We start from the raw sequence: 13,843 nt of genomic DNA on the forward strand, positions 1-13,843 counted from the left end.
TTGAATGACAGAAAAAATATTCAGTGTTTGAATTCTGTGTAAATTACCATAAATGTCTTTGTCCAGGAATTAATTTAGAGCATAAGTATTTCCAGGGAAAAATAATCTCTTGGAATCCAAATAATTTGAAGAAAAATAAAATAATTACCCCAAAACCTGGTCACAACATATAATACTTTAACTTCTAATGACTATTCTTTCTAAAAACATCAATAATAAATCTAGCTACAACGCAAAACAGCTGCCCAGATGTGGGTCATTTCCCTGGAAAATAACTAATTGATACATGGTATTTGACACGTAGGACAGATATGGCCTTGATTCGACTTTATGAATGTTACTCTGAGAAAGAATAAAAAAAATAAAAAATAGTTGTTTACTACAACTCTTACTGGTTCTGAATCAAGGTCAGGAACTAGGTCAGCGGTGGTTTCAATGTCTCTTTAAAGTTGTTTACGTCAAAAATAAAAACAAAATCAGTCAGAACTGAACTCTATTCCAATAAATAAAGTTACATAACAATAGCAAGTAATCGAATAAAAATATTTTAAACTAACAAACAAACAATTAAATTAAATCAAATATAAATTAAACGAAATATACATAACAATGTTGACATTTAGATATCACATTTCCGTAAGTATTTCGAGTCAAAATGTGGGACAGTTTTGTACAGTTTATGAATACCACTTTTCTTAATTAAAGTACGACCGTTCTTTCTTGCCTTGATACAAAATGGATTTTTGACCCAGAAGAACACGTGACCCAATGTTTACAGAAATTGTGCAAAATTACCCGAAGCGCCGAATTGGCCGACATGGTGTTATATATATATATATATATATATATATATATATATATATATATATATATATATATATATATATATATATATATATTCTAGCTTATGAGCAGAAAAAGATTAAAACTGATATAAAATTGTGTACGACAAATGAAGCCTCTGACGCTTCGTAGATGGCCTAGTACATCTGATGTGTATGAAGAGAGTTACAAGAATATCAAGATGTGCAGGAAAAGCTTATCTCCTTGCAGATTGATGGGTACGTTTGAGGCTGAACAAAACCGCCGCCGTCGTATTGCGTTTTATATCGCTACTAAAGCTACTGAGTATGTTTCGTGAAAAGCACAAGAATTACAAGCAATTCAATTTAGGTTTCATACGCGGAGTAGTGAATTAGAAAACCATGTAGCGATTATCCCTTACCCCCAACACCAACCAGGCAAAGTCTGGCCAACTATTATGAAATGTAATTCCTGGAATTACATCGGTGTTACAACACTCTGGTACATCAGAAATTAAAGCAGGAATTTTTCTTAATACGCATTTGGTTATTCCACTTAGTTGTGACCAGACTGGGTTTACAACCACCGTGGATTCGCAGCATTGCTCGTACAATCATGAACCGTAATGACAACAAAAGTATAAATGATAAAAAATTAACTCTGTCATGGTCAGTAATAAATGTAAAGAATTTTGACAACATGAGTTTGGAATGGACGAGCTTATCCGCATTATATCCCGCTTGAGATAGTGAAGACTAACCTCGAAATTACCGGCAGCACCTGAGTGAACTTAGTTTTGGTTATGTAGAATTTCTCGTGCATGTTACTTAGTCTGAACTTATTTGAAACATTTATAAAGGAATCGCTGTTAATGTGTTTACTTGGTATAAAGGCTTTCATCCACGTGCACTATCCCCACATGAACAGCACGAACGAACCCATATTGATTTATTGTTGCTGAGTGATATGATTACTTTAGATTTGGTATTGCATTATGTATGGACAACGAATTTTGCCCTATTACTTAACCAACACAGCACTTACAAGTGTAAAAAGATTCCCATGCAGATGTGACATTCATGTATTTAGCAGCCATCATCATTGACAATGACTTTTACTGTGGTGGCATCAGCGAAAAACCACAGCAGACAATAATACCAGAACCAGTCATAAATATTTTGAAATTTAATGCTCTCCAACGGAATATGAATATCCCGTATATCAACTACATTGAGTTCTATTCTCTCCAGTCCCTTGCTGATTTTGTTATACAGCAGTTTTGTGTGACGGGCAAACTACGCCGCCAATGTTGTATCGTGGCCGGGGCTCGGTTGAGTAATTTCTTTAATCGAGTTAAAGCGAAATGGATTAGACAACATCTCATTTCACCCGCTTACGTGATTATGACTGATAATAACACCTGTGCGTTTTCCGCAGCCACTCATTACTGAATTTGTGAACGAGTTTCACGTCCACCAGTGGAACTGGAAGTTCTGGTTACATCGTTCGAGATCACTGACACATCACTGACGAATAGTAGAAATGATGCACACAGCGCATGCAATTACAATTAAGTATTTACTTAAACAAAACAAAAACAAAACACCTTTGTAATGTTTCACAACCTGCATGAATATGATGTCGACCTAAAAATGCAAGCAGTACCATCAACACCGAAAGCACCAACAAGTATTATTCAAAACAATGTGGAAAACATTTTAGGTTTGGACAATAACAGGTTAACGATTCGAAACAGTTTCGGAATTCGTCCTTGGACACGTCCGCGAGCAATCTAACGGTGGAAAACTTAACAATTACTCTTACGTATTGTGCCACCAACACTGACCTTTTAATGATCAAATGTGTGTACCCATACAAGTACATGAACGACCGAGGCAAATTTGCTGAAACTCAGTTACCACCGATCGGCGGTCATTCTGCCAATGACGACTATCGAATGCATAAACATGGGTAACTTCAACAATTTGAATCTGTGAATCGATATATTGTTGCACGCTGATGTTTGAGAAATTTGGTGCACTCACTTGCACGTGTACAGGTTAGATTCCTTGCATTACTTCTCATCACCCGAAATGGCTTGGGATGCATTGTTGTCGAAAACCAAAATCGAGCTGGAATTGCTCACCGATATTGGCCAACATAGGTTTATCGAGAGATCACTTCGTTTCTGAATATATATGGCGAGTTACCAGCAAAAAAAAAACAATCAAAGAATGAGATAACATCGATGTCCCTAATAGTTGCATCATGTATCTATAAGTCAATAAACTTTATGGTTGGGCAAAGATGCAACCGTTTCCTATACGTGTATTTTAATGGAATGTTCCCAAAGAAGCTTTGTTGCTCACACACGTACGTGTCTATAATTTCAACAGCGACCACAGATACTTCTTTCAAGTAGAATACCCTGAACAACTTCACCACGCTCATAATGATGATCCGTTTGCACCGGAAGTATTGTCAATATCTGGCGGGTGGCTGTTCCCTTATCAGTGCGAAATAGTGAATGAATCCGGAGGTAAATATACTGAATGTACCAAGCTTGCGATTGGGAATGAGTGTAACCAAAATCAATTCGAGTGTTTGGATTTAGAAACCAGATCGGATGGCACCGTATATACAAACGAATTATGATCTGTGCATAAAGGCCTCGAATGAGTTTGAGAGCAATTATTTCAAGCTTTTGAACAACGCTGTCTTCGTAAAAGGCCAATGAGAGATAAGGTTGAACGGTCATCACTGACTCGGCACTTGAATCCCGAAAGATCTTGGATGGTGGACTCATTCTAAAAATATAAAAACTGAAGCTCATAAAATCAATCTATTTTGGATCATCCGTGTGTTACTTGTCAAAGATGTTTATGTACGAATTCTAGCCTGATAAATAAAACCGTTTTTACTAAAATCATGTGAAGATGCTCTGCACAGATACTAATTCGTTGTTTTTTATGCATATCTTTGCCAATAACGTGTATGAGTTGTTACTAGTCTATCCTCTTAAAATAAATAACAGAAAAGATTGAAGACATCAAGCTTTGTAAAATTTGACAAATAATTCATTTCCCATGAATACAAAGTGAAAAAATTAGAAAAAAGAACTTACGGTTTTGCGAATTAAATCCAAAAATAATCCAAGAATTAAAACACAAGTCCTAGTAATACGAAGTCCTGAATGAAACTGAGTTCGAGTCCCGATGAAATCCCATATTTGAAGGCGATGACGTCTATTATAGCCAGCAAGTGCTGATGTGTCAGCAGTCTCTTGTTGAATCACAGAAATATTATTCCAGGTTTGAATTCATTATTAGTTCTAATAAATGTCTTTATCCAAGGATTTTGTCAGAGCACTTTTGTTTTTCCAGAGAAAATAATCACTTGAATTCAATAGTTTGAAGAAAATAAAATTTCAGCCCTAACTGGTCACAACATAACACAACTTAAAGCGTTAGGTGTTAAAACACGACTGACAAAATTCTGACAGTCTCAATATAATATAGTTCTGTTTGACCTCAGGTCACAAATTTGCATTTTCTAAAAACAACCATTACCTAATGGAAAATATCTTTCTAGCATGATTTAATGAGCCTTGTTTATTTAAAACATAATAGCCTATAAATTTCACTTTGCTTTCTCCAAAACCCTGACCCAAATCAGCATGTTTACATAAATGAAATAAAAAAGTCAACCAGGTCAAACAGAACTGTACTCCATTTTGGACAAGGTCAAGTCCAGTAGACAATGTTACATTACAATATCAGGTAATGGAATAAAAATAATTAAACTAAGAGACAAGTAATTCAATTAAATATACATAACAGAGGATAAGCATAAAGCAAGTTTAGTAATGCCAATAAAAACGTTACTGGTAAGTTCAAGGATGAGTATCCGGGTAAACCAGTCGATGTAGGACTGCGTCCTAAAATGTAGTAAATTGTTTTTGGATCACACGCTTCCGAAAATAAATGAGTTCCACGGGTTATTGTGCAAAAGAATCTTCGGCACGACGAGTACGTCGATGTCTCTGCCAACAATACGAATTCGCACACATGACAAATGTAAGTCCCGGAAACATCGCAAGGGTACTTACCGATGTACTTAAATAAGTTTGTCACCGCTTCAAACCAAGTGATATATACTCTCCGACGGAATCACCACTTACTCGTATGTGCGCCATGCTATTATGAATCACATTTTGACGTAATTAAATAGTTCTTGGTGGTAGTTCCGTATTCCCTGAAACGACTTAGAATTCTTCTCGAACAATTGTTGGGCTAGGAGGCTATGCTGCTTATTCAGTAGCAGGCCAAAAAATGTAATGCGTTAGTTATCTTGGAGTATCAATCCGTTCCGAGACTGTAAATACAGCAATGGACAATTCCGGGTCAGTAGCACGGCGTGGGCTTCCTTCTAACTTTGTAAGTGCATACTGACACCGAACAAACATGTGTCTAAGTGGTCCTAACGGTGCCTGCTGTAAAATGGAGGCTGGGCCTCCAGTGACAGTGTTTTTTTGAATCGTATTAGCTAGTTTTCATTATTCAATGCTGCTATGACTAATGGAAGTCATGTTATCCGTTGGTGCGATCGTTGAGGCCTCATCAACGATTATTGTGCCTATCGATAACCGAACTGTTCGGCAACTGTGCGATTAAAGCATTCCACAGCCGCTTGGTCACGACGTATATTAACATGTCCAGCACGAACTTGTACTCATAGGTTTGACAATAGCCCAGCAACAGCTCCGATAAATTCTTTGCTAGGATTCACTTGTAATAATCGTAGCCGTGTTAATGGTGAACGTGCATAAATACGTTCGAGTTCATCTGTGACGCTTGCAGAATCTTTTGTCGTCATTGCTCAGCTTCTTGGTATCTGCTTGCAACATCGACAATGGTTAACGCGATTTTGTATGTGTTGAGACGACTTTGTCATCCATGTGCGTCACAATCACGTACTCGATCATGTGGAAGAAAACATAGATCAGCCTGACGAACCTCATTTGGTATTTTGATATCAAGCCAAACACACGAAATTCTTCTTTGTACTGGTTGGTAAATTTTCCATAACACTTGTTTGGCCAACCATGCTCAAGCAATTCTATCAATGACCTCTGCAGCGCTTGCTATATTTACGCGGCGGTTCTTCATCTTTCCAATACCCACGTGGACTGTAGTATATTTTTTTCTTTGTATCAGTCTATTATACCCCAATGACAGACTGTACCTCGTATGACCCAATGCAATATTGGCTATAATACCTTCTTCGATGTTCCATCTTGCGATTGGTTCTTTGAGTGTAGGATTAATCTCATTCAAATCACGAATGATATCCACGTCATTGATATAAATATTGTTTGATTCTTGGTGTGCAAGGTTATGTCGGTAACATGCATCAACACGATTTATGGGTGCTTCACCTGGTTTTGATTGGTTCTTAGAATCAAGTCTTACCTCAAGTCGTGCCAGCCCACATTAATTGTATCTAGGAATGTGTTTTTCATCAGGATATTTACCCTATGGTTTTCACTGAAGTTTTTTTAATGCAAATGAAATATCACCGCCACTAACATTTCTTTAAACCGTCAGCGTTGAAACTGAAAGTTCAAATAAACGTTAACTTGTTTGCTCCACACAGAATACAAGTTCCAGTGATTGCGGCTCATCCATTACGGGTCCGAACTGGAGCTGGATTTGCAGTTAAAGATTTCATGTGACATCGGACATAATATGATAACATGAGTTATAACAAACGCTGAAAATCAATAAATAGCCGCACCGATGATTCTGCCTCCACCGGCAAAAATTACACGGAAATAAACGCGCATTACCTCCTCTGCCTCCAACAACAAAAACACCAGAAGAATTCGTGCAAATGATACAGTGGATGGAGAAACAACGTAGACCCGAATTTCACTCCATGATAGAACAATCTGACTGGATAATAAAACAAACAAAAAGGTAGGACCATCAACATCAATATTTACCACGACAAGAGCAACAAAAAAACAGAAAGCCTTGATGGAATGTGTGGCCTAACGACCTCACTGGTGGATTGGAAACACTCGTGGGATCAGAACGTGCAGGTAACACACTGGAAGTAATTAATAACGTAGCATCTATTTGTCGGCAGTTGCTCACCAATGACACCGTGGACAGAAAAACAAAACCCGCGTTGATGCATGAATGTGCTGAAAGCGTCGATGACGTATACAGCGACACCGAAGATGAATCCTGAAGAGACGCTGCATGTGAAACAAACCTTCATGTTTGGCGCGAATTCTATGCTGTGATGCAAGAGGTTGTTTTAAATAAAAACAATATATATATACACAGAGAGAGAGAGAACATCATTACATGATCTGGTACTAAGGTGATGCCATAGGTCAGCAATCCTTGAGGTTTGTTGCCGCAATATCCAATAATTCACGCCGTTTTAAAGAAAATGTTGTTTTAGCTGATTTGTAAACTGCAGCCTACTAATAACTATATTTATGGCATTAGGTGTTTCGGGCTGTACAGAAAGTATTCCTTTAAAAACAGTTTTTGCTATTAAAATGGATGTGTTGAGAAACAAGCATAAAAGAAAGTTTATACGGTTGTATGCTATAAAAACGTAAAGCAAATTAACCAGTCAAAATAAACTGATCCATGATTTTGAACGCGGGATAAAATAACAAGGTCTCTCTTGCACATGAATAAACTATATACACCAACCGGTGCACGCTCATGTCTTTGCGGTTACAATCGGAAAAATAATTTGGAACGATACGAGTATCCGCCACTGCATACTCGTGATCATTATTTACAAATGATCTATACGGACGTCGTTTTAGAGTTCAAATATTCATTCATTTACAGAGGTAATTTCATCTGATTTGAAACATCTAAAAAATGTCTATTCAAATGCTAGTATCTCCGATAGCGTTCTGTATAGGCTTCAAGTGAAAATTCTATATCAAGAAGATAGGAGGAGTAACAATATTAAGATTGTAAAGAGGGCCATCCCGGTCACCATATTGAAGTTTTCGAGGGAAGTCATTTTGTTTTGTTGGACATGATATGAAGTCTCTTAATGAAAATTCCGTATCCATAAGACCATTCTATAAGTAGAAGTAGGGTTAGCAATAATTTCAAGATGACCCCGATGGCGGATACATTGGATGTCATATCGGCAAGATTTTCAGTTTGGATGGACTAAATGTGACCATTCGTTCAAGAGGATAAGCGATGATAAGATTTTCAAGTGTATCACAGTGACGGCAATATTGGAAGTCAGTAACATTTTCATTTAGGATCAACTAGTCTAGGAATGAATGTATGTTTTTACGTCATATGGGCTTAAACTACGTCACAAGACAAGGTAAAACGTACAAATCATTCAATTTTCCAAAATATAAATGTATTCTCCTAAAGTATAACAATCAAAGTGAAAGAACTAAATATAACTTACAGTATTTATGAATTCCTATATTCCCTAAGTGTACTATCAATTTCAAAATATTCCGGAAAAGATCTAATGGTATTCCGTATGAAGGTTCTAATGTTCTTATGTGATGTGCTAACACCACTGAAAACACTGTTCTAATATCTAGGTTTTACTTCAGGGTTGTCATGTGAAAGTTGAATGTCATTAAAGTCCTTGAATGTTTCACATAATCCAACGAAATTAATTCAATATCTGTCCTTGAATGATTTCACTATAATCCGACAAGGTACTGCCTGTTTAGAATAAATAGTTTTCCGCTCTCCGGTTTCAATGGTCAGTGTATAAATAAATCACAATTCTTCTAACGACTTCACAAGGCTGAACATAGCTGAAGAATGAGAACGAGGTGCTTTCATTCTCTTATATAGTCACCTAATGAGCATCAAATAAACAAATCGGAATTACAAGAAAAGATTCCCGAACATTTAAAGTATTTCCTTGTGAAATATCTTAACAATCATGGTCTGACATTTTTAATTATTGATACAATCAACAACTGGGGCATCCATGGCATAAGTACAGTATAGATGGCCTCCTATGAACAAGTGATGTTGACGTGACCCCCATTCAACTAACTCGTTGGCCTACTTTGACGAAATTAGTTACTGACATGAACTTGGCAATAACCTTGATTTATGAATAGAGAAAGTTGATACATGTACTCTTACTATAGATCAGGCCAACCACAGAATAAAAAAAATTAAAAAAAATTAAAATAAATATAATTAACCTAAAACGACTCAAATCAAACTATATTATAAAATAATATATGATATAGATATCCGTACCAGTGTTTGCATCTGTGTGTGTGTGTGTGTGTTTGTGTGTGTGTGTGCGAAAGTAAAGTTTTCAGGCAGTTCCCAAGTAGTTTAAAAGGAGTAATGAGAGCAGATTTGTGATAATGGATGGACGACGGAAAACATCTCATCGCATAAGCTCTGCTGGTCCGTGACCAGTTGAGCTACAACACATTATCGGTTATGCATTGTATCAAAAGTAAGACTGACTAAGAGAAATTAAACATAATTTATTCTGAACTGTGGCAATTTCCAATACACCTAAATATAGATGTCAAAGTCATGTATATCCAGCATGTTATTAGTCTCTAATTTCACGATTACATGAACAGTTTATATATCTTAGGGGTATAGTCGAACCCTTACACATACTCAAGGATGGTATACATTTGAACTCTTACACAAACTCAAGTATAGTACACTTGTGAACTCTTAGGCATACTCAAGTATGGTACACATGTGAACTCTTACAAAAACTCAAGTATAGTACACTTGTGAACTCTTACACATACTCAAGTAAAGTTGACATGTAAACTCTTACACATACTCTAAGTTGAAATCCAATTGTCCTCATTAAGTTATCTTTTTCAAAATATTTTTTACCTTTTAAGAAATGTTCCAGAAATTGACCACAAAAGATAAGCCATAGGAAAAAAACTAAAACTGCATTATCCATCTTTACAATCAGCCATTTAGCCTATAAATACAGTAAAATTCTTTAAAAAAATGTTGAAAAGTTACATTAACTATCTGATACAAAAAACAGCCACATTTTTCTGAAGTTTTCGATAACTTTCCCCAAAAGATACTATCTGTGGCAAGAGACAAAATAACAATGAAAAGCAACTCATGTTTTCATCGTAAATCATGCTGTTAGTTTCAAGGTGTACTGATATATGCAAGTTAAAAACCAACAACTACATTAGAGTTTTAGGAGTGCTCGTAGTGGGGTATACACACAATTGTTAGGCTAATACTTCAGGAGTGACTCTCATGCAAATTACGATAGTATTTCAAAATGCAGGTTAGATTGTGTGCATGTAATAGATAACAAGAAGTTACAATGCATGTTTAACTTTAGAATACATTTTCCGTTTCTCGTTTCGCCTACTCGATGTTGTTCTCAACGAAATGGCAACAAAGATTTTAGCTCAGAAAAGAAAAGTTCCTCTAGGAGACGTTTTGTTCAGCTGAATATGATACATTAATGTTTGATTAATCAAATCTTGACATTGTTTCATCAAAACATAATGCATTAATATCGTGATCTAAAAATAATGCACTAATGTTGTGATTTCACCTTCCCCACCAATATACAGCCATAGTGCTGTCTTTTATTTATCTAACGCCTTTTTGAAAAATGCGTCAGGGATATTGCGATACCACCAACTGTGCGTCTGTGTGTGATTTTATTTATGCTTTAATTGCCTCGTGGCAATTACAGAACTTGGAAATATATACTGTGCATTTATTAATCCAGTGCAAGAGATATATAATTATTGTTCCCTCTCCGTGGGTTACTTATAAATAGTAAACTATTGTACTATTACGTACACGCATAAATAACATGAGGGCAAATAAATAATGAAACGATTTTCGTGTATGTATGTATGTATGTATGTATGTATGTATGTATTTGTGTGTGTGTGCGTGCGTGCGTATGTATGTATGTATGTATGTATGTATGTATGTGTAGAAAGATAGATCACAATTTAGCCCATTAGACAAATAATTTCAAAACTGTTAGATGTTATAATGCAAACGACGCATTATCAAGTGCCAAGAGAAGAGTCATATCACAGAAAATATATCAGTACAAAAATGGGTAAATTTCTTCAACTGAGTTCGTATATGATCATCTTCATAGAGAGTAGAAGGACTAATCCTTTCACAGGTGTACATGTTGTGGATGACGATGATGACGAAGATTATGATGATAACAATAATCATGATACCGACGACGAAGATGATGACAATAGTGACAGTGGTCATCAAAACAAAGATTATTGTATTCATCATTATCTTAGTCATTATTATTATTATTATTATTATCATTATTATTATCATTTTAGCCATTTATGTTTACAAAAAATTGGAACACGAAACTATTTCCTTTAAACGTGATTATAAACTATCATTCTGCCTAATGTCAGTTCTGTTCATTAGGAATATTGAGGGGAAACATTAGGCTTTCTTAATTAAATCAGAAAATATGAAATTTCCACAATGATTCTGATTACGTGATAAGATTATTTACCTGTTTTGTCTTGGTTTCCGCTCAAATTTTGAAAATGTACATGTATCAAGAAACTTCAGTAAGACGGGATGTATTCCAGAATGCCGGGTGACGCAGTACCCTAAGACTAAAATGATTCCATGAATTACAATAAATTTATCAACGTTTAAGTAAGAATAAACTTTAACTTCCTCATAAAGACGATTTAATCTCTCCTGTTTTGTATATTTCCTTAATCATCAGTTGTACATGTATACCAAAAGTTGCAAAATGTGTTCTCGATGATTATACTGTTAGCAAAAAGCTACGCTCCCGACAGTACTTACCTCATAGATAGAATGGAACATGGTGCAAATTCAGTCATGTACTCTTTTCAAAGTGAATAATTTCAGACAGTTATCTTAATTTTCTCTTTCATTGTTCATGAACAGGTTTGTTACAAAGAAATGAGTTTGCATCAGCATCAAAGCAAAACAGTACCGTGGCAATATTCTTATATGGGCTGTTGGGTGATTAATATTTTCACGAAGACAATGTGATCACTTTAAAGAGAGAGAGAGAGAGAGAGAGAGAGATTTGGATTTTCAACGTAGCTTTAACAGTTGTTCAGTCATATGGCTGCGATGTCTGCGGTGTGACAGTTTATAGTGATGTCTAGCGCTGGGCCATCATGCCGCATACATGTAGCATGATGTCCCAACCAGTCGCATAATTCTGACACCAGGCCAACTAGTCCTAACTCTAGTTTCTTAATGTTGTGCGCCAAGCAAAGGCAGCTGTTAGTGCCATTTTTATGTCTTACGTATAACTCGGCCAAATTGGCAAATATTTTCATATTTTTTTCGGCAAACCTCAAGTGGTTTGTTTTCCTTCTCAATTTGACACAAAGCCAAGTTTCGAGGTGTTCCAATTTTTAGTAAACACTCACATCATAATAAGTATACTACTGCGTCCATTAAACGCATGTGGGAGACATTACATGGACCGGAATTGACACTTTCCCTAGATTGTTCAAGCCAAAATTCACTTTATTCTCGACAGCATGCGGTAAGAGGTATTAGACGATAGGACAATTTTACATCAAAATGGGTCACGGAAAAGGGGCACGCGAGGCATTAGGAGAAGGGACAGGAAAGGCGACCGCCTCTGAATGTCTGACTTATTGTGGGACCGCAGGTGAGTATTTACTTTAAAAAGGTTCCGATTCGCATAGAATTCCTTTATATCTGAAAGAGAATGAAATTTATGACTCGGCCGGTGTTCGAACCTGTGACCTCGCGCATCCGAGGCGGACGCTCTAACCACTTGGAATAGTGCTGTAAATGTTTCAGATTATATCACTTTTGCCTACAGGCAACACATATTATATTTTCATAATATTATTGTACATAATTTATATAAAATTAATGCCATGATTTTGTTACAATAAAACTGCAATACTGTTGGAAATGTACATCAATTCGTGCTTAGATGCGACAAGAACGATTGTCCCCACTAAGTGAACTTGCCATGTTCTACGCGAATTGCTTCAGTTATATGCAGATCCTGCACATATACTATTATAAACTCCTCTTATTCATTCTATGAACATGGCCTACGATGCATGAATATCAACAGTTATGTATTATGTATTCAAATTTCAAAATATATTTACAGCTATGTATTATGTCTTCAAAATATATCGTGTGCCACACGTTTGGCGATTGGTTGAATTGTGTCACGTGATGTGCTTGGGTCGGTTATAAATAGGGTAGCATTTTCCAATCGCTAGATTGTGAAATGCATGAGAAGCAAAGTGCAAGTTATTATAAAAAAATATTTCAAATTCTGAAATAAAGTCCTGACTATAACGTTCAATCATTGGTGCAAATGTTTCGTCTATAGAGAAGCAATGTAATTGTGTACATAATAACTTTGTAATACTCCCATCAGTGACGACAGTGGGGGCTACCTAAAGCATCTTGCTCAATCGTTTTGCACTTATGGATCCTCTCTAAGTGAATAGATGTTCTATTCCGTACGAAAAAGTCTGCAAGCTTCATGCAAATTGCAAACAACTTGCATTTTACTTTCTAAACCTAACATGGACCGCTCCGGTGAACTAGTGTTTAGAGCTTCCGCCTCGGATGCGGGAGGTCGCGGGTTCGAACTACGGCAAAGTCATGCCAAAGACATAAAAATTGTACTAACAGCTGCCTCGCTTGGCACTCAGCATTGAGAAGTTATTGATAGGACTGGTCGGTCTGGTGTCAGGATAATGTGCCTGAGTGGGATATCATGCTACTTGTCTGCGGCATGATGCCCCAGATCTAGACATCACTATCAACTGCCACACTGCAGTCATCGCGGCGATATGACTGGAAAATCGTCAAAGCTACTTTAAAAATCCAACACACACACACACACCTAACTATGCCATCGTCATTTCTCATAAGGTGTGATGTTGTTACAAGTTCAATTTTACAAAATCTAGACTCTCAATGTATGAGCATATTTTTAT

General features: G+C 36.4%; 1 protein-coding gene and 1 pseudogene across 3 annotated transcripts in view; one reads left to right on the plus strand and one right to left on the minus strand.

The window, feature by feature from the left end:
• The window catches only part of LOC149775392 (uncharacterized), a 213,690-nt gene extending 202,118 nt beyond the window's left edge, over window positions 1-11,572 (minus strand). For both annotated transcript variants that reach the window (XM_089943911.1, XM_089943908.1), the window contains exon 1: window positions 11,365-11,572. The gene's annotated coding sequence lies outside the window, so the exon portion shown is untranslated. The remainder of the gene's footprint in view (window positions 1-11,364) is intronic.
• A 720-nt stretch (window positions 11,573-12,292) lies between these two features.
• LOC149775394 (uncharacterized) overlaps window positions 12,293-13,843 on the plus strand; it is a 32,575-nt pseudogene continuing 31,024 nt past the window's right edge. The window contains exon 1 of the transcript XR_016416499.1: window positions 12,293-12,519. The product of XR_016416499.1 is annotated as an uncharacterized LOC149775394 (transcript). The remainder of the gene's footprint in view (window positions 12,520-13,843) is intronic.

The sequence above is a fragment of the Sinohyriopsis cumingii genome, chromosome 19, assembly GCF_028554795.1.
Source record: "Sinohyriopsis cumingii isolate HCF-2022 chromosome 19, ASM2855479v2, whole genome shotgun sequence".
Lineage (NCBI taxonomy): Eukaryota > Metazoa > Mollusca > Bivalvia > Unionida > Unionidae > Sinohyriopsis > Sinohyriopsis cumingii.